The sequence below is a fragment of the Siniperca chuatsi genome, linkage group LG2 (genome assembly GCF_020085105.1).
Source record: "Siniperca chuatsi isolate FFG_IHB_CAS linkage group LG2, ASM2008510v1, whole genome shotgun sequence".
NCBI lineage: Eukaryota > Metazoa > Chordata > Actinopteri > Centrarchiformes > Sinipercidae > Siniperca > Siniperca chuatsi.
In genome coordinates this window covers 28,713,776-28,733,039 of record NC_058043.1, presented here as the reverse complement: position 1 = coordinate 28,733,039, position 19,264 = coordinate 28,713,776, and positions in this window count along the sequence as shown.

The following is a 19,264-nucleotide window of genomic DNA, read 5'->3' as shown; positions in this document are numbered from 1 at the left end:
GGTCATCCAGGTTTTTATGTCCTTTAAGGCATGCTTGAAGTTTAGCTAACTGATTAGTTTCATCTGGCTTGATTGATGAATATAATTGGGTATCATCTGCATAACAAGGAAAGTTTATGGAGTGTTTCCTAATAATATTGCCTAAAGGAAGCATATATAAGGTGAATAGAATTGGTCCAAGCACAGAACCTTGTAGGACTCTGACTAAATTTGGCGTGCATGGAGGATTCATTGTTAACATGTACAAACGGAGATCAATCTGATAGATAGGATTTAAACCAGCTTAGTGCGGTTCCTTTAATGTCAATTAAATGTTCCAGTGTCTATAATAGGATCTGATGGTCAATGGTGTCGAATGCAGCACTAAGATCTAACAAAACAAATACAGAGACAAGTCAATTCTCCAATGCAATTAAAAGGTAATTTGTGGCAGGTAGTCCAGTAATAGGAGTTCAAAAATTAAATAATGGTCAGATAAAAAAGGATTCTGTGGAAAAACTATTAAAAGTTCAATTTCAATGCCATATGCCATCAAGGTCGAGGGTGTGGTTAAAACAGTGAGTGGGTTTACACTATGACAGAAGCAGAATCATTGTTGACGTCCACACGAATATTAAAATCATTTACAATAATTTATTTGTTTAAAGGACTAAAATTGATAAAATTTCTATTTGTTATATTTGTACACTATAAGAAATAGAATTGGCTGTAGTGTTTTCAAGTTTGGGTGTGAAAGACTAAGAACAAGGCTTTCGAATGAGTTAGAATTTAGTTTAGGTTTAGGGTTGATTTAATAGGCTTGATTCAAAGATAGCTGCAACTCCACCTCATCAGCCGGTGCCTCGAGGAATGTGAGTATTAATATGACTGGGAGGCATGGATTCATTTACGGTAAAATATCTTTCATGACTCAGCCAGGATTCAGTAAGACAAAATAAGTCAATATGATGATCTGATATCGTTCATTAGTACAGCTTTAGATGACAGAGATGTACTGCTTAAGAGTCCACATTTAATTCTCTTATTTAGTTGTACTATTAAAGCGGTGGTGTTAATTTTTATTAGGCTTTTATGTATAACTCCTCTTCTGTTTATTTTTTATTTAATTAATTTAAAGAGGCCATGTTATCCTTTTTCAGGGTTTTCCCTGTCCTTTAATGTGTTGTATAACAAAGGTCTGAAAAGTCACAAAGCCCAGAGTCTGTGCCAAAGGGAGGTCTTCTCTCCCACAAAAAACACTGTCTGACCTGTGTCTGAAACGCCTTGTTGCGTCTTGTTCCGTACATTGGTTATGCAACCAAGGCACACATTTGCATACACGCCTAGTCTGTCTGATTTATTCAACTGCTCTGTTCATAGCATAAGTAAGTGTGGAGATAGGTCTGGCTATGTGAGACCTCTCTGCTCAGGACGACTCTTCAAGTTTTTGGTGGTTGTTCAGTCTTGCAGAAAGTGCTTTTTCGGTTGTGAAGGAAAGTTAGTTAGTTTCTTGATGGACAGCTAACCATAGCTACCTTTAGCTCTGTTAGCCATGCAGCTAGCTCTATTACCTAGCTAGTGGTGTGTACACTAAAACTCACTCGGGGCTCCCAGTCCGGGCAGTCAGTTAAGCTAAAAAGACTGCATAGCTAACTGAGCTAATTAGCTAACGAACGCTACAATAACAGCAGTTAGCGGTTACTTTAAAGCTATCTGTCCATCAGGAAACTCCGTAAATCACAGAGAGTTGAGGCAAAGCAGCTGAAGGACATCAGAGGGAAAACCAGAATATATTTTCTCCGTAAAACATGATCCAATTTCACCAAAATCAATGAATAAAGTTATAAAAGTTGTGTGTTTTTGTACAATAAGCAGTGAGGCCTAGCCCCCAGAAACACTCAGCTCCGGTGGCATCTCTTGTTTTTACAACCTAATTATTGTCTCATTTGAGGTTTAATAAACACTAAATTTATCCAGTTCAGTGCCCCTATTTTCCAACTTAAGTTACTGTAGCTGTCATATGCTGTCCAGCTCACCGGCAAGACAGTGAGGCAGTGCGTGCTCACAGCACTGGGTGTATAAAGAGAATTGGTTAGAGCCCTCGGCAGGCTTCCTGGAATTTGAAAGAAAGTGGTCTTTTAGGGAGGGAGGCATTTAAAGATACAGGAGCTAAAATGGCTTGCTTCAGACAGAGGATGAACAGAGAGTCTACATAAAGGGCCAGTATAAGATAAATACGGATTTTTTGAACTGTGAATTATTCAAATTAACTCTAGTGAAATCCGAGAATAAAAATTTAGAGCTGGTAATGAGCATAATAGGTCCTTTTTAAGTGATCGGGGGGCAGACATCATCACTGTGGGGTTTTGGGTAAGTAACTGCTCTGGAAGCGCAGACAAGCGTGTAGGACTGCAACTCTGCCTCCTGGTCTCAACTCTGGGTAGTCATGGTTTTGGTGCACTAACAAAGTCACAGATCAGATTTCTACATATGAGAGCTACTACATCCAAAGTGGGATGAATGCTGTCTCTCCTAATCAGACCAGGTCTTCCCCAGAAAGTCCACCAATTACAAAGTCCACATCATTAGCTGGACACCACCTTGACAGCCAGCGGTGGAATGATGACATGCGACTAAACATGCCATCACTGGTCAGATTTGGCAGGGGCCCAGGGAAGTCCGCCATTGTTTTAGCATATGTACACTGACTCAACATTAATTTTAGTGATCTCTGATTGGCGTAATTGGGAGGTTACACCGATGTGAATAACAATATTAATATATTTATGCTTAACCTTAGCTAGCAGTTTTAAATAGGATTCAACGTCGCCCGCTATGGCCCCAGGAATACATTTGACTATAGTCGCTGGTGTTGCTAACTTTACGTTTCTCAAAATGGAGCTGCCAATAATCAGAGTTGGTGTGTCACTGAGTGGGGAGAACCTGTTAGAAACATGAATTGGTTGGTGGTGAACCGTGGGCTTTTGCTTAGGACTATACTTCTATTGGACAGTCACCCAGCCTCCCTGGTTTAGAGGTAGACGTCTAACAGGAGCTACATCTGGTCGGTCTGCACTGGCTACTGGGTGCTGGCTAATTACAGCCGCTAACGATTGAGTTCCCAATGTGGAACCGTGCTTCCAGTTCACTAAACCTCACGTCCAGCACAACAAATAAACTACATTTATTACATGTACCATTATCACTTAAGGAGGCAGAGGAATAGCAAAACATTTGACACACCGAGCAAGAGAGAGCAGGAGAGTGAGAAAGACAAGATATTGCTAGCTGCAAAGCTAAAGTATAGTAGCTAGGAAAACTGAATAAAACTGTGGGATTAGCGAGAAAGTTGCTAAAAGAAGGAGAGAGCTATGAGTGCTTGAGCAGAACTAGTGTAAATTTAAATAAATAGTGGGTAATTAGCCATGTTGTATTGAAGAATCTAACAAAATTAATTAGGGTGAGCTAGAGCAGCAAAAATATGCTACCACTAACACTCAAGCACCAGCAACCGGAAATGAGACAATACGCTTACCGCAGCACGTCAGCCACATTAGTAAAACGTTAGCTCTCAATGTGGTAGCAGTTAGCTAAGATGCAAGCTAAATCTACCTTGGTATGAGATAGTACATGAGCTTTTGGTTGTTTAAAGTGACTGACAAGTCAGACATTTGCACTCAGAAGACAGAAAGGACCAGGAAACTCCCTGTGGGGAGTAAATGTCTTCTGCCTGCTACAGCTTTGTTGTGAACTGTTGCCACCTGTTTCAGCATCTAGCTTGAAATCCCAAAATTCATTGCTCATTCTAAAGCTTTCCCTTACCTATGCTTCAGGTGACATTCATTGAATTTGTCAGTAGGCTATCACCTAACATTGCACATGCGTGTTATTTTGGTAGCTTGCACTAGCAAGTGAAGCACCCATTTGTTTTAGGCCACTACACTGACAGTGGCTTGGGAGCGTAGTTTATTTTATTAATTTATTTTATTTTTAAGGACAAATTTTTATTTAATCTGCAGAGTGAGTGTGTTGGCCCATAACATCAGTATTTGCATTTGGTAAATAAGCTAACGAAAGGTCATATCTTCAGAAGTTAATTTAAAGGGTCCTTCCTAAGAAAAATGATGTAACACATTTAAGTGCTTGTGAACATTATTCTTTTCTTTTGAGGTGTTTTCTACATTGATGAGAAGTGATGAGGTGAGGACCTCATGATGAGGACTGGGTAAACCTAACATTAAAAAAAGACTCTGTAGTGATTATTAAATAATAAGTAAATAAAGCTCCAGGGGCAGCAAATGTATGTAGTGAATACATGGTACAAAAGATAAGTAGAGTGATTGCACACTTGGCTATCAGAAATAATCAGTATTTATACTGAGTAACAGAATTTAACTCTCATTAAATTTACCTCGGGGCACCACCCTTAGAAAAGGAGAAATTAATTCAGTCTCAATCCGGAAGTTGTAAGCCCTTGACTCGTAAGCCGTGACCATATTACTTCATACACACAAACCATGTAGTCAACTTAAATTAAAGTTTTATCTTGGCATTAGTATGTGCATGCGTCGCTGTGGTCTATGTCTGACAGACGCTCTGTCATAAATTGACATTTTATCCAGTTTTAAGCCATAATTTTGTGATACACTTTTTCGAACCTTGTTAATTTACCTACATGTTTTAATCAGGTACAAGGTTTTATTCATCATTTGGATCATGAACTAATGTTACAACTCTAATGCTGACTCGACTGCTGCCAGCTTAGCTAACTTAGGTTTGCTTTTAGACTGGTGACTAGGCTAGTTGGTCGCTTTTACTGAGGAATTTAAGCAATTTTACTTTTGGATTTCTAAACTGAAATTGGACATTTCTCACCTGAAATCCGACCTTCAGGAGAAGCTGATCCTGAGGTTTTCCACCGTGGCAGCAACAAAGTCGAAACATCTCTCCATCCTGGGCTCAGCTACCAGCAACGCTCTGGTAGAGTCCCGCCACCCTCCTCATTCAGTGAGAATAACAATACAACTTTTCCGTGGTCTGGCTCAATGGCAGCTGGTGGTGACCTAGCATCTGCATCCGTTTTACAACTGAGGGATTTCAATCAAAATTATAATGAAATTATATTGGCTCATTCAGCTTTTAATAACACACCTCATCAATCGACTAGAACTAATCTGGTAAAGATGACTCATTTCTATGTCAGAAACTTCACAACTCTTGAAGAAATCATTTCACATCTCAGACCCTCCATGTGCTGCCTTGATTCACTGCCTTCAGATTTTTTAAAAATGTTTTTAGTTACCTAGCAACAGATGTATTGCATATTGCAATAGTTTGCTAAACTGCAGTAATCAAGCCAATTAAAAAACAAAAAAAAGCTAATCTGGATCCATCTGTACTAAATCACTACAGGCCCATATCAAACCTGCCATTTATTAGCAAAATTATTAAGAAAGTTGTTTTTTGACAACTCAGCAACTAGCAGTAAATATTTTCCACTCTTGATTTAGGCCCCACCACAGTACAGAAACTGCTCTTATTAAAGGTCCTAAATTACATTAATCTCGGCATAGATTCTGGTAAAGTCTCTGTCCTTGTGTGATTGGACCTTACTGCTGCATTTGATACAATTGATCACAATATACTAATAGACAGACTTGAACACTGGTTTGGTCTATCTAACATGGTACTGAATTGGTTCGAGTCCTAACTTGAAGACACATCACATCAGAGTGTCTCCCAGCAACGTGTTGAGTTCCGCAAGGGTCGATTCTCAGACCTCTGTTATTTAATCTTTACATACTCACATTATAAATGATTACATTTTTAAAAGTTTCATATCACATATACACAGATGACACGCGCATATAAAAAAAAACCTTGTCCTTCACCCTCCGCGGGTGGTCTCGTCCTTCGAGCTCGGGTCCTCTACCAGAGGCCTGGGAGCTTGAGGGTTCTGCGCAGTATCTTTGCTGTTCCCAGTACTGCACTCTTCTGGACCGAGATGTCTGGTGTTCTTCCAGGGATCTGCTGTAGCCACTCCTCCAGTTTGGGGGTCACTGCCCCGAGTGCGCCGATGACCACGGGCACCACTGTTGCCTTCACCTTCCAGGCCTTCTCCAGCTCTTCTCTGAGCCCTTGGTACTTCTCTAGTTTCTCATGTTCCTTTTTCCTGATGTTGCCATCACTTGGTATTGCCACGTCAACCACAACGGCTTTCCTCTGCTGTTTGTCAACCACCACGATGTCAGGCTGGTTCGCCATTACCATTCTGTCGGTCTGGATCTGGAAGTCCCACAGGATCTTGGCTCGGTCATTCTCTACCACCTTTGGAGGTGTTTCCCACTTTGACCTCGGGGTTACCAGTCCATACTCAGTGCAGATGTTCCTGTACACTATGCCAGCTACTTGGTTATGGCACTCCATGTATGCTTTTCCTGCCAGCATCTTACACCCTGCAGTTATGTGCTGGATTGTCTCAGGGGCCTCTTTGCACAGCCTACACCTTGGGTCTTGTCTGGTGTGGTAGATCTGGGCCTCTATTGCTCCGGTGCTCAGGGCCTGCTCCTGTGCAGCCATGATGAGTGCCTCTGTGCTGTCCTTCAATCCAGCCCGCTCTAGCCATTGGTAGGACTTCTTGATATCAGCCACTTCAGTTATGTTCCGGTGGTACATCCCGTGTAGGGGTTTGTCCTCCCATGATGGTCCTTCCTCCAGCACGTCTTCCTCTGTTCCCCATTCCCTGAGACATTCCCTGAGCACGTCATCTGTTGGGGCCTTATCTTGGATGTACTTGTGGATCTTGGATGTTTCATCCTGGATAGTGGCTCTCACACTCACTAGTCCACGGCCGCCTTCCTTACGGCTAGCGTACAGTCTCAGGGTGCTGGATTTGGGATGAAACCCTCCATGCATGGTGAGGAGCTTTCGCGTCTTAACGTCTGTGGTCTGTATCTCTTCCTTTGGCCACCTTATTATTCCCGCAGGGTATCTGATCACTGGTAGGGCGTAGCTGTTTATTGCCTGGGCCTTGTTCTTGCCATTGAGCTGACTTCTTAGGACTTGCCTTACTCGTTGGAGGTATTTGGCCGTTGCCGTCTTCCTTGTTGCCTCTTCGAGGTTGCCATTTGCCTGTGGTATTCCAAGGTACTTGTAACCATCCTCAATGTCTGCTATTGTTCCTTCTGGGAGTGAGACCCCTTATGTGTGGACTACCTTCCCTCTCTTTGTCACCATTCGACTGCATTTCTCAAGCCCGAATGACATCCCAATGTCAGAGCTGTAGATCCTGGTGGTGTGGATCAGTGAGTCGATGTCCCGCTCGCTCTTAGCGTATAGCTTGATGTCATCCATGTAGAGGAGGTGACTGATAGTGGCCCCGTTCCTGAGTCGGTATCCATAGCCAGTCTTGTTGATTATTTGGCTGAGGGGGTTCAGTCCTATGCAGAACAGCAGTGGGGACAGAGCATCTCCTTGGTATATGCCACATTTGATGGATACTTGTGCAAGTGGCTTGCCATTGGCCTCAAGGGTGGTTTTCCACAGCCTCATCGAGTTCGCAATGAAGTGTCTTAGAGTCCTGTTGATGTTGTACATCTCTAAGCATTCAGTGATCCATGTGTGCGGCATTGAGTCATATGCTTTCTTGTAATCAATTCAGGCAGTGCACAGGTTGGTGTGTCGGGCTCTGCAGTCTTGGGTGACTGTTCTGTCAACCAGGAGTTGGTGTTTGGCTCCTCTGGTTCCTCTGCCAATGCCCTTCTGTGCTTTGCTCATGTATTGATCCATGTGTCCACTTATCTTAGCCGCGATGATGTCTGACATGAGCTTCCATGTTGTGGAGAGACAGGTTATTGGCCGATAGTTGGATGGGACTGTACCCTTTGCGGGATCCTTCAGGATCAGGATTGTGCGCCCTTCGGTAAGCCATTCAGGGTGCGTCCCATCTCTTAGCAGCTGGTTCATTTGTGCTGCTAGGCGCTCGTGGAGTGCAGTGAGCTTCTTTAGCCAGTAGGTGTGGATCCTGTCAGGGCCCGGTGCTGTCCAGTTCTTTATACCTGAGACTCTTTCTTGGATGTCTGCCGCTGTGATGGTGACTGGATTCTGTTCAGGGAGGTTGCTGTGGTCCTTTCTCAGGGCAGCCAGCCACTGTGCATTGCTGTTGTGTGATGCCTCCCTTTCCCATATACTTTTCCAGTACTGTTCCGTTTCCAGCCTTGGTGGGTCTGCTCTGCTGTTATTGCCCTGCCTTTGAGCGTACACTTTCGCAGGTTGAGTTGCGAACAGCCGGTTTATTCTTCTGGCTTCATTATCTCTCGTGTATCTCTTTAGGCGGCTAGCCAAGGCTTGGAGTCTTTGTTTGGCAGTTTCGAGTGCTTCAGGTATGGGCATCTGGTTGTACTTCTTGGGTACTTGCTTTCTCATTGCACCTCTCTCAGCCTCTGTCAGTTGGCTCACTTCTCTCCGGGCCTCCTTGATTTTTGCCTCCAACCTTCGTTTCCATGGTGGGTATTGTCTCTCATGGCTCCCATGGTTGCTCTTGTAGCCAAGCATCTCTAGGATCACTGCTGCTGAGGCGTATATCAGCTCATTGGTTTCAGTGATGGTTGTGGTAGGGATCGCTCTCAATGCTGCATTCACATCTTCTAGGAGACTTTCTGATGGTACTTCACTTAGCCGTTGTAGTTGGCGTCGGGGTTGCCTTGTATTCATCCTCGCCATGATCTTATCTTTCAGGTCAGTCGCTGCCTCGTTCAGCGTGATTTCTCTTGGGGCTTCGTACCCAATCTCTGGTTGGGGAGCTGCTGGTTGCTCCCCTCTGACCTGTAGTCCTGGCTCCCCCTTGCCGTAGCATTTGTGTTGTACCTCGTCAATCTCAAGTTGTGATAGCAGTTGCCGCTTGTGGATGTTGGAACACTGAGCTACTAGTTGCTTCGCCGTAAGCCTTGATTGTGGGTTTCGAAGTAACCATTCATCCCACATCCTGTGCATGTAACCCCTCTGACTAGGGTTACTGGAGTAGTAGCATTCCAACAGAGCCTTATTATTGCATCTCGCCCATCTCCGTCTTGTTCCGTCTTGTTCCAGTAGCCCATTTGTCGTCTCGATGCCTTGGTTCCCCAACACCTGACGCAGACCTTGTTTGGCCGGGCGACGTCTGAGCCGGCATGTCATGTATTTCATCGTCACTCATCATCATCATGAGGTAGGCAGCAGCGTGAAGGGTCTTGCCTAAGGACCCACACTGGATGATGGGTCATTGCTCATTGCGCTCCGAGGGGATTCAACCGGGTCCCCGATATATATATATATATATATATATATATATATATATATATATATATATATATATATATATATATGTGTGTGTATAATATGTATATATATATATATATGTATATATATATGTATATATGTGTGTGTATATATATATGTGTATATATGTGTGTATATATATATATATATATATGTGTGTGTAATATGTGTATATATATATGTATATATGTGTGTATATATATATATATATATATATATATATATGTATATATATGTATATGTGTATATATATGTGTATATATGTGTGTATATATATATGTGTATATATGTGTGTGTATATATATGTATATATGTATATATGTGTGTATATATGTGTGTATATATGTATATGTGTGTATATATATATGTATATATGTATATATATATGTGTGTGTATATATATATATATATATATATATATATATATATATATGTATATATATGTATATATATGTATATGTATATATATATATATGTATATGTATATATATATATATATATATATATATATATATATATATATATGTATATATGTCTATATCTATATATATATGTATATATGTCTATATATATATCTCTATATATAGCTGTGTCACCAAACGAATACAGTTCAATAGAGTCACTGGGACAGTGCATTAAACAAATTAGTAGCTGGACGTTCCAAAATTTTCTCCAGTTAAATGAGAACAAACCTGATGTCATTGTTTTTGGAGCCAGTGAAAAAAGACACTCTTTGCTCACCTTTATAGCCTGTCCTTGAAAAGCAAAAATCAAGCTAGAAACCTCTGTGTTATCCTGGATTCAGACCAAAATTTTAGTATTCACATTAAATCAATAACAGAATCAGCCTTCTAGCACCTCAGAAATATCGTAAGGATCAGAGACTTGATGTCAAAACATGATCTAGAGAAACGTGTACATGCATTTATCTCTAACAGGCTGTACTACTATAATGGACTATTCACAGGTCTGTCTAAGACAGCAATCATACAGCTTCAGCTGATCCAAAAAGCTGCTGCCAGGGTTGTAACAAAAAACAAAAAAGCTGAGCATATAACTCCAGTTCTCAGATCATTACACTGGCTTCCAGTTTCTCACAGAATCAACTTCAAAATTCTATTACTTGTCCATAAATCACTGTTCTGACCCAGTACGAAACTTGCAGACCTCTCAGGTCAGCTGGTTCTGGATTACTGGTCGTTCCCAGAGTCAAAACTAAACATGGCTTCTATGCTGCTCAAAGGGGGTACAAACTGCTGGAAGAGCTAAGACTTCAGACATTGCTTGCTACTTTCAAATCCAAGCCAAAGACGTACCTGTTTAGCATTACTTTTTAGTTAATTTTCTATCAACCAAATTTTGTTGTTAATTTGTTTTATTGTTTCTATTCTATTTGCTTCTGCTTGCTTGCTTTTATTGTTTTTAGCATTTTGTTTTTCGTGCTTTTTGCCTGTGTTTTCTGTAAAGCATTTTGGGTTGCCTTTGGGTATGAAATGTGCTATATAAATAAATTTGTCTTGCCTTACTAACTACACAGACAACTAATAACTACTGAACATACAAGTGAATGAAGAAATGCAACAATGAATACAGTGATAGACAATTAATTAATTAATGAGGACCACTATATACCAGAACAAGCAGTAAAATATATCTTGGCAAGATAGATAAACTTGTGGAAACACAGGAGACCACCAAATAGATGAAAACGTTAATCTGTGAAATTAACTTAATGCACTGTTCAGCAGCTGAGAGATTATTGGAAAGCACAAGGGAAGCTATTCAATATTGTTTCTATATCGATGGGAGACCCTACTTCTAACCTTACGCTTCTTGATCACTCTATAGCATCAACCCCCATTCACAGGATGAGTAAAGTTTCACCTGGTAGTTCAGATGGCCAGGGGAAACGTTGCTCTTGTTACATTTCTTTCCTGCATCAAAATCGCCACGTTGAATCAAAATTTCCTACTTTTCCTACATTGTTAACTATACATATCCATCAATTAGCATACATTCATGCATTCAAAGTCAGTTCCTTTGTTCTTTGACCATCTTCTATGAGTCCTGCAGGCCTGTTTCTTGACCCAGAGGTTTTGTGAACAGGAAAGTTAGGAAAAGTTCACTCAGTTCTCTGTGGAGGGACTGGAGTTCTGCTCACCATGCTACAAGTCATTGCCTCACATCTGTTAAAGAGCTGATCAGAATATGAGAGACTTTGATCATGAAGCCCCTGTGATGCTTGGTTTTGTGACAGAGCCATGACAATCACTGACTGCCGGCAGCACACAGCGACACACTCACATACTCACACACACTAGTAAACGATGTCTACACAGGCGGCATTGCAGCTGCATTTTTCAGTTGTCTGTCTCATGTGTAGGATGGAACAGATACACTTTTATTTTAATTGTCAAAACTGGCTCATGGAATGTGACAAGGAGGATGTCCAAGCAAGACTTATACTTAAAACAACTGTAGTTTATTGAAACTAAAGTTAACACAATCAGCAATGTTAGCAATGCATGCATGGTAAATGGACAGTACTTGTATACCGCCTGTCTATTCTTTTGACTACTCAAAGTGCTTTACACTACATGTCATTCACACCATTCACACAACATTCATACACTGTTGGCAGGTGCCAACTACTCATCAGTACAAAGAAACTAACTCATTCACACACACGCACTTAGAGCAATTAGGGGTTCGGTATCTTAACCAATGAAACTTTGCCTGTGGGTTAGAGGAAGCCGGGATCAAACCACCGATATTCTTGGTAAAACTGGATGTAATGAGGCAGAGGCGGCGTTAGAATCCATATGCAGTTGTTTAATAAAGTCCACAGCAAACAAGTTGGCAGGCCGATAGCATAAATGTGAGAGAGGCAGAGGTAGATACACAGTAAGGCAGTCCAATCCAGACGACAGATCAAAGGGGTAATCCAGGAGGCAGAAACAGAACTACACAGGCAATGGTCATACACAGGATAAGCAAGACAAAGATTAACAAACGCTCGGTAAGGCAGGTAAACTGGCAATACTTCGCAATGGCCTGATAGCCGAACCATGCTTAAATGACTCATGAAGCAGAGGGAGCGGCACACAGTCAATACTTGGAAGAGGGCTCCCTCTGCTGGCGTGACGTTACAGAATCCCTCCCCCTAGGAGCAACTCCTGGCGCTTGACGAGGGCGTCCTCGTGGTCGTGGTGCTGGACGATCGGGTCTGGCTCGATGAAAGTCCGTGATAAGCAATGGATCCAAGATGTCGTGAGCGGCTACCCACAATCTCTCCTCCAGTCTGTATCCCTCCCAGTCCACCAAATATTGGAGCTGACCCCCTGTCCGTCTGGAGTCCAACAACTCCTTTACCGCATGAGCAGGAGATCCATCAATGTCCAGCGGCGGAGGTGGCTCCCAGTTCTCGACATTGGGGTCAGCACCTGGGTGGACATCATAGTTACGTTCAGCATCAGTGAGTTTCCTGGAAAAATATGCACATGGATAGAGCTTGCCTGTTTGTCCATGGCGTTGAGAGAGTACCGCACCAATTGTCTGAGGCGTCGACTTCTACAACAAACGGTAGGTTAGGATCTGAATGTTTGAGGATGGGTGCTGTCGTGAAGCTGTTCTTGAGTTCAGTGAAGGCTTGGGTGGCACTTTCAGTCCATTTTAATTTTGAAGGTTTACCTTTCAGCAGGGATTTCAGTGGTGATGCTGTAATGCTGTAGTTACGGATGAAGCATTGGTAGAAATGAGCAAATCCTAAGAAACGCTGAAGTTCTTTGACTGTGGTTGGTTGTGGCCATTCAGTAACTGCTGTGATTTTGGAGTTGTCCATTTCTACACCTTGATGGCTCATGTTGTATCCCAGAAATGAGGTTAGCTGAATATGGAATTCACACTTCTTGGCTTTCAAGTTGATAATACAGTCTTGACATGATCCTTGTGTTCATCTTCCGACTTGGAGTAGATAAGGATATCATCAATGTATGCCACTACGTACTTGTTCAGCATGTCCCTGAAGATCTCATTGATGAACGACTGAAAGACTGCCGGTGCATTGGCCAGCCCATACGGCATAACCTGGTATTCATAGTGCCCCTTGGTGATCAGAAGTGCTTCCACTCATCACCTTCTCGGATTCTGATGAGGTTGTATGCGCTCCTGAGGTCTAACTTGATGTAAATTGTTGCCTCCCTGAGCTGTTCAAGTGCTGCAGGTACTTAATTGGAATTTAATTGTGACATTGTTCAAACCTCTGTAGTCGATGCAAGGCCGAAGTCCTCCATCCTTCTTTTCCACGAAGAAGAAGCCTGCAGCCGCTGGGGAAGTGGTTGGACGGATGAAACCAGAACTGAGCGCTTCTTCTATGTAGTCTTCCATTGCTTGAGTTTCTGGGCGTGAAAGGGGATAAATCTTACTTTTGGGAGGCATCGCATTGGGCAGGAGGTCTATGGCACAATCCCCAGAACGATGAGGTGGGAGCAGGGTAGCTTTGGTCTTGCTGAAGACTTCTTGCAGTTCGTGGTAACACGATGGAATGATGACTCGTTTAGATTCAGGACTTTCAATACTTGTGGTTAAACAAGGCTTGGTAACTATGGTGCTCAAACAGTGTGTATGGCAGAATTGTGACCATTGCGTAATCTCACCATGGTGCCACGAGATGACTGGGTTGTGAACAGATAGCCAAGGGAATGCTAGAATGATTTCATGGTGCGGGGAATCAACCACATAGAATGAGATGGTTTCCAGATGAAATAGTCCCACCTGAAGTTGCATGGGCAGAGTTTGTTGACTGATGCCATCTCCAATAGGCTTATTGTTAACAGCGTTGACCTTGAGTGGTGGATTGCAGGGCTGTGTGGGGATGTTGAATTTCTTCATGAGGTCTTGATGGATTCAATTCAATGAAGATACGGAGTCAATCAACGCTGTGAGTTCAACAGAATCATTTTCAGTAGTAATCTTGACAATGGCAGTGAGAGATTTGGTAGTAAGGAGCGAAAGATTGTTAACACTCACTCTGTTCCTTACTCTGCTAGTGTTACTGTTCCTCCGGGCTTTTCATGGACATACGGCACTGATGTGGCCTGCCTCTCCACAGTAGAAACACAGATTGTGTATCAGCCGTCATGATCTTTTTCCATAGAAAGCCTTGTAACTCCTAGCTGCATGGGCTCCGGTTGGTTTGAGCAGTAGGTAGGACTGGGTTGGGGATCTGAGGCGTTTGCTGGGTTATTGTGCATGAGATTATCAATGTTGATTGCCAGCGTCACATATTCAGAGAATGAGTGGTTTTCTCCCTTGAATGCAAGCTCTGCCTGTAGTTCAACATTCAAACTACTTTGAAACATGGCCTTGAGTGCGACGTCATTCCAACCACTCTGAGTGGCTAGCGTTCTGAATTCAATGTTGAATCAGCGGCTGATTGGTGGCCTTGAGTTAACTGCAGAAGACCCTTATGGATTATTTAAAATCAAGGCCAGTTACGTCGCGAGCGCCTGGTGGCCGGGCCCCGTGGGCACAGCCCGAAGGAGCGACGTGGGGCCGTCCTCCCGTGGACCCACCACCCGCAGGAGGATCCGTAAGGGGCCGGTGCAGAGAGATCTGGGCGGCAGTCGAAGGCAGGGGCTTCGGCGACCAGATCTCCGGACACAGAAACTGGCTCTAGGGACATGGAATGTCACTTCGCTGGGGGGGAAGGAGCCTGAGCTTGTGCGGGAGGTTGAGCGTTACCGGCTAGATATAGTCGGCCTCGCCTCCACGCACAGCCTGGGCTCTGGAACCCGTCTCCTCGAGAGGGGCTGGACGCTCCATTTCTCTGGCGTTGCCGGCGGGGAGGAGGCGGCGGGCTGGTGTGGTTTGTCCTGCTCACACCATAGCCCCACAGCTCAGCCGTGTCCATCAGTGCACGAGGCACCACCCCAGTGAAGGTCGAGAGGGTCGCGTCCCTCCGCCTCTTGACACTCGGGTGGGGACAGGTCTCTCACTGTTGTGGCGGCCTCACGGGCCGGGACAGCAGTGCAGAGTACCAGGCCTTCTTGGAGTCCCTGGGAGGGGCGGACCTCTGTCAGCAGTGCACCTCACACCCTCCGGGGACTCCGATTGTTCATACTGGGGACTTCGAACGCCACGTGGGTGGTCGACAGTGACACCTGGAGAGGGCCGTAATCGGAAGAAGGAGTCGGCCCTTGATCTGAACCCGAGCGGTGTTCAGTTGTTGGACTTCTGTGCTAGTTACAGTTTGTCCATAACTAACACCATGTTCAAGCACAAGGGGTGTCCATCAGTGGCAAACGTGGCACCAGGACCACACCTTAGGCGCGGGTGGAGAGCTCGATGATCGACTTTGTTGTCGTGGATCATCTGACCTCCTCAATCCGCGTGTCTTGACACTCGGGTGGAAGAGAGAGGACGGAGCTGTCAACCGATCACCACCTGGTGGTGAGTTGGATCCGCTGGCGGGGAGGAAGCCGGACAGACTTGGCAGGCCCAAGCGTGGGACTGTCGTGAGGGTCTGCTGGGAACGCGTCTGGACGGAGCCCTCTGTCAGCAGGGTCTGGTCTCACACCTCCGGGGGGAGAGCTTCTCCCAGATCCCGGGAGGTTGGGGACATTGAGTCCGGAGAGGACCATGTTTTCCACCTCCATTGTCGAGGAGCAGAGTGGCTCGTAGCTGTGGTCGCAAGGTTTCTGGTGCCTGTCGCTCGGCAATCCCGAACACGGTGGTGGGCGCATGGAAGTAAGGGATGCCACATGCTGCTGTGGATCTGGAGAAGGCATTCGGCTGAAGTGTGCCCCGGGCGCTTTGTGGGGAGTGCTCTGGGAGTATGGGGTCCGGGGCCCTTTGCTAAGGGCTGTCCGGTCCCTGTATAACCGAGCAGGAGCTGTGTTCGCATTGCCGGCAGTAAGTCAGACCTGTTCCCGTGCATGTTGGACTCCGCCAGGGCTGCCCTTTGTCACCGGTTCTGTTCATAATTTATATGGACAGAATTTCTAGGCGCAGTCAGGGGCCGGAGGGTGTCCGGTTTGGGAACCACAGGATCTCATCTCTGCTGTTTGCAGATGATGTCGTTCTGATGGCTTCTTCAAACCAGGACCTGCAGCATGCACTGGGACGGTTTGCAGCCGAGTGTGAAGCAGCTGGGATGAGAATCAGGTCTTCCAAATCTGAGGCCATGGTTCTTGACCGGAAAAAGGTGGTTTGCTCTCTTCGCGTGGGTGGGGAGTCCTTGCCCCAAGTGGAGGAGTTTAAGTATCTCGGGGTCTTGTTCACGAGTGAGGGACGGATGGAGCGTGAGATTGACAGGCGGATCGGTGCAGCGCCTGCAGTGATGCGGGCGCTGTATCGGACCGTTGTGGTGAAGAAGGAGCTGAGTCGAAAGACAAAGCTCTCGATTTACCGGTCAATCTACGCTCCTGCCCTCACCTATGGTCATGAGCTTTGGGTAGTGACCGAAAGGACAAGATCGCGGATACAAGCGGCCGAAATGGGCTTCCTCCGCCGAGTGGCTGGGCACTCCCTTAGAGATAGGGTGAGGAGCTCAGTCACACGGGGAGCTCGAGTAGAGCCGCTGCTCCTCCACGTCGAGAGGAGCCAGCTGAGGTGGCTAGGGCATCTGATCCGGATGCCTCCTGGACGCCTCCCTCGGGAGGTGTTCTGGGCATGTCCCACCGGGAGGCGGCCCCGGGGAAGACCCAGGACACGCTGGAGGGACTATGTCTCTCGGCTGGCTTGGGAACGCCTCGGGATCCCCCCGGAGGAGCTGGAGGAAGTGTCTGGGGCGAAGGAAGTCTGGGAGTCCCTGCTTAGACTGCTGCCCCCGCGACCCGGCCCCGGATAAGCGGAAGAAGATGGATGGATGGATGGATGGAGTTAACTGCATGAGTTGTGTTGAAACATCTTTGCCTCCTGCTGGATATTCAAACACGTCTCTGAGCTGTTGAATGAAGTATGTATAAGATGTTGAAAACAATTGATCCGTTTCCCAGATTGCCACGGCCCACTCGATTGCTTTGCCAATTAACAGTGACATGAGAAATGCACATTTTTTCTCATCAGAATCAAAATCATCCCTGTGGTGTTTGAAAAAGATTTCCACTTGCCGGAGAAATCCCTTACATTGCTCTGCTGAACCACTTTTTTCGGGTAAAGCAAAGCTTACCTTCTTTGGCATAGTTGGTGGTAGCGATCGTAAATACTGCATGAGATAGTCGTTAGCCGCTTGTGCTTTGCCCAGTTGTTCTTGGTATTCCTTGAGGATGTTGCTTTGATAAGCGAACGCGGCCTGTAGATTAGCAACTTCTGCTGGATTCATCGAAGGCGAAGTATTATGTAATGAGGCAGAGGCGGCGTTAGAATCCATATGCAGTTGTTTAATAAAGTCCACAGCAAGCAAGTCCAAGTTGGCAGGCTGATAGCATAAACGTGAGACAGGCAGAGGTAGATACACAGTAAGGCAGTCCAATCCAGGCGACAGATCAAAGGGGTAATCCAGGAGACAGAAACAGAACTACACAGGCAATGGTCATACACAGGATAAGCAAGACAAAGATTAACAAACGATCAGTAAGGCAGGTAAACTGACAATACTTGCCTGATAGCCGAGCCATGCTTAAATGTCCCACAAACAGGAAATGACTCATGAAGCAGAGGGAGCAGCACACAGTCAGTACTCGGGAGAGGGCTCCCTCTGCTGGTGTGATGTTGCACTGGATCATATTTTATGGAGGGAATATTTTCTGGTCTTCCCTCTGATGTCTTCCGACTACTCTGCTTCAACTTTCGGTGATTTACGGAGTTTGCTGATGGATAGATGGCTTTAACTACTTGTTGTTAACAGTTAGCTACTTTAGCACATTTTATAAATGTTTTATTACCTAAATTAATTTTAATATTATTTTTGGTCCATTTAATGACATTCATTTATTTATTGAGTCATATTTATTTATTTAGTTTTAATTTTGGCAGTTCCATATTATTGTGTTACCACTGAAGCTTTCACTATGACGTGCTGCTTTCACTATGCAGTGTCAAAACGGGTGTTACGGGAAAGCCATACAATCTTTAAGGGGCCTCCTTAACAGTGGAGGAGTCGGTCTCAGTGGGTTTACAGAGAAGGTAACATGTACTATTCATAAACCCCTCAATTAACAATCAATGATCACCAATCAAGCAATGTGATTCTTTGCATGATTAAGTATATTTAGAAAAAAAACCTTTTCAATTATCATTTGCAGAGCAAATACAAACAGAAATGTCACAAATAGGGTGGCTACAGAGCTACTGTGCAAACAGCCACAACAGCACGGACAGAGCACACTTCATTGTTATTTTTTTGATGCTTTTCACAGACCCACCATGTGTATTGTTGGATTGTTGGTGAAGCATGGACTGTATTTCCTTGAATAAAATAGACCTGACTTGGATGGATTTGCTCAGTGATGCTTCAATAGCATTTACTACCCTCACAGATGGCTGCTCTCCTATAGCCTGGAGGAACATAGTCAAGTCTGAGCTGCTTTTAACTGTAACCCAGTGAGTTGGCTTTAGTTGTGATAGTATTACAAATATCTCAGGGAGAGGAGTATATTTATTTCCAGAACACTGGTAAATATGAACAAGAGAGGACTGAACACTTTAAATTTTAAGCGAAAAAGTGAATGTATGTAAGTTTCTATACAACATCCTGTGGAGGTAATCCTTGGGTTAATAAGACATGATCAGTTATTTTCAACATTTTGCATCCTACATCTCCGCTTTGCTATTTCTAGTGAAGCCAGGAAAGTCAGTCATGTAGCAACTCTCATGCTTTTCCCCATGAGAGAGATGATGCGACTAATCCAGGACAATTTGATCAAATGACACTTTTCAGTCAAGCTATTCTATTTTTCAATGTCACATTTCTTTGTTTGATCCATGAGGTAGGTTTGTCCCACTGGCATCATCTATCATCATCAAGTCG